This window comes from Dama dama, chromosome 22 (genome assembly GCF_033118175.1).
Source record: "Dama dama isolate Ldn47 chromosome 22, ASM3311817v1, whole genome shotgun sequence".
In the NCBI taxonomy this organism is placed as follows: Eukaryota; Metazoa; Chordata; class Mammalia; order Artiodactyla; family Cervidae; genus Dama; species Dama dama.
In genome coordinates this window covers 52,819,481-52,822,397 of record NC_083702.1, presented here as the reverse complement: position 1 = coordinate 52,822,397, position 2,917 = coordinate 52,819,481, and the positions used below count along the sequence as shown (strand labels likewise).

Below are 2,917 nucleotides of genomic sequence, written 5' to 3'. Positions count from 1 at the left end.
TGGCATTTTGCATGATGTACTCTGCATATAAGTTAAATAGCAGGGTGACAATATACAGCCTTGATGTACTCCTTTCCCAATTTGAAACTAGTCTATTGTTGCATATGCCGTTCTGTTACTTCTTTCTCTTTTTGTCAGTGTTTAAATAAATTTAATAGGACCAAGCCCATATTCCTCAATGTTAGACTAAATCTTGAGAACTGAACATTTAAAGCTGTTAAAAACAGGTTCTACATCTTATTAAAAAAAAAAAATCAACTCAAACCCTTTCAATTAAGGCATTTGATGAATGTTATAGTGAATGTTTGTTAACTTGAGCAGAATATAAAGGTTGTTTAAAGTGTTCCCTTTAATACAACAAATACAAAACCTTGTGAGATCATACCTCTATAATTTCATGTCTTTGAACAGGTGAAACTATGGTTACCAAACAGCTACTGTTGTCACAGTGTCTGATACAGGGTAACAGTAAATAGCTGTAGATGCAGCACAAGACACCCATTTATTTAGCCACAGTAGTGGATCTTATTCCTCATTTTATTCTAAATTTCGTCTTTACTGTTCAGATTCTCCAGGCTTACGGATGTCGTCAATCTTCAAAGTCATTCTAACCATTTGTGTTACAAGAGAGGTCAGCTGCTTTTTGCCAATCAAGATTTCTATGACATTTTGATGTTTCATATCATATGTTTCATATCATTGGATCCCGAGGGCGGGGTTCACCTCCTTCACGTGTCTGGCCCGGACCTCAGTCATGGTCTGGATGGGGTTCATGCCACTATTCTCCGCGGACTCCATGGGGATGACCACCAGTCCCTCGGCAAAAGCGTGCATGGTGTACTGCTCCAGGGCCGGGCACTGGTCAGCCTCCTGGCTGACCATCAGGGCGCAGGCCATCTCCGTAGCGCCCCTGCAATACACCATGCGGTTGTCCGGGATGAGGTTGCCGATGACACGCAGAGCATCATGACGGGAATGCTTGGCCTCCTCTATGATCATCTTATTTCCTCCTCTGATGAAAATGGTGATGCCTCTGGAGTTCTTACACTGCTCGATGACCAGCATCTTGTCTTTGGTGGTCCCAAACGAGATCTCTTTCACAAGACCTGCAAAGCCCAGCTTCTCAGCTGTGAGCTCTGAGAACCTAGGGGTGATGTGGCCACCTGTGGCAATGGGATCAACTCAATTTCAGATCCTCCAACCTAGGGAACCGCCAGCAGGTTATTCTGGAGAAGTAAATGATTAGCTTCATCATCAAAGCCCCACTGGCAAATAACTAGGTTAGCACCAGTTTCTTTAATGTGCTGGGTCATCTCTTCAAGCTTCTCCATTTCACACTTCTGAAGAGCTTTAAAATCTGCCACAGATGTCACATCCAGCTTATGCTTCATCTTTGGTTTCGGTGGCTCAAATGAACATGTGAGGATTGCAACCTTAGCATCTTCCACTTGCTTGGGCACCTGCGGGTGACTGAAGTCTTTGTCCACAATCAAGCCCTTGATTAGCTTGGTGTCCTTCAGCCACTCACCCACCTTGCCTTCTACCTTGATGAGCTGGAAGTCAATGTCCCTGTGCTGCATGTCAGCCACAGTGAGGACAGTGCACGGTGATCTCAGCCGTTTGTCAGTGATAGCTGTTAATTACTTTGGAGCCCAGCATGGTCTTCGCTGTCTGGATCAGGGGCTCAGTGTTCTTCATGTCGACAAGGACACTGTCGCTGATCTTGTCCAGGTGCTCAATAATGATGCAGGCGGCCTGCTCCTGGCCATCGGTGATCCTGATTGGGGGAATGTGGAGGTCCAGCAGCTGCTCAGCCATTTCCAACAGGACAACCACTCCTGTGGTTCCATCTCCAATCTCATCATCCTGTGATTTGGACAGTTCAGCCATCAGGTTGGTGATCTGATGGTCAACATCCATCATGCTTAACAGGGGGGCACTATCATTGGTTACAGTCATGTCTCCATGCTTATTCACCATCATCTTATCAAGCCCATTTGGTCCAAGTGATGTTTTCATTGTATTTGCTACAGCCTTTGCTGCCATTATATGAGATTTGAGGGCCTCAAGTACCATAAGATGAGACTTGCAGTCCTGATCCTTGATGATGAAGAAAGGACCGCCATAATTGTCGAAGTCAAGGGTCCCCACGGACCCCATGAGGCAGTAGCAAGAGTTACTCTCCCTCAACCAGCGGAGACCATGCCAGAACTCAGAGCCCACCTTCCTCTTCAGGGCTATCTGTTGCTTCTTGATCTGCATACAGGTTTCTCAGGAGGCAGGTAAGGTGGTCTGGTACTCTCATCTCTTTAAGAATTTTCCACAGTTTGTTGTGATCCACATAGTCAAAGGCTACATGCCAAGTGCTGTTCTGAACTCTTACAGTGAACAAGTTAAGCAAAATTTCTACCCTCATGTCCCTGACATTCTAGATGTAGGGGAATTGACAATAAACAAACAATAAAGTAATGATTTCAGATATGACTAGTCCTATGAATAAAATAAAACACAGTTGGGGATTGGAGTGACTTGAGTGGGGAACTTCTAGATAGATTAGAATGTATCTTTCTCAGAATATGGCACTGAACAGGGTCCTGATCGTGAGAAGGAATCAGACATGTGAAGGTGTGGGAAGGGAATTTTAGGCATAAGGAAGAGAAAGTGTAAGGGGTTGAGTCTATGATGAGCTGAGTGGTTCTAGGAAAAGCAGGTGGGGCAGAGGGGCTGGAGGAGAGTGAGTAAAGTGTAGACTTATTGGAGCTGAGATGACACAGAGGCTAGGTCAGGGGACTGTACTCCATGGCAAAAAGATTTAAATTTTAAGGTGATGGCAGGTCATGGAGGGTTCACATGGGCTGATTCACATTTTTGAAAGGTCATACTAGATGAGGAGATTAAACTAATAGGCAAAAACACA

The 2,917-nt window shown here is 44.8% G+C and overlaps 1 pseudogene; it reads right to left on the bottom strand.

Annotated features, from left to right (window-relative positions):
• Nucleotides 1-555: 555 nt before the first annotated feature.
• LOC133043359 (T-complex protein 1 subunit epsilon-like) lies at nt 556-2,160 on the bottom strand (annotated as a pseudogene).
• Between the last annotated feature and the right edge of the window lie 757 nt (nt 2,161-2,917).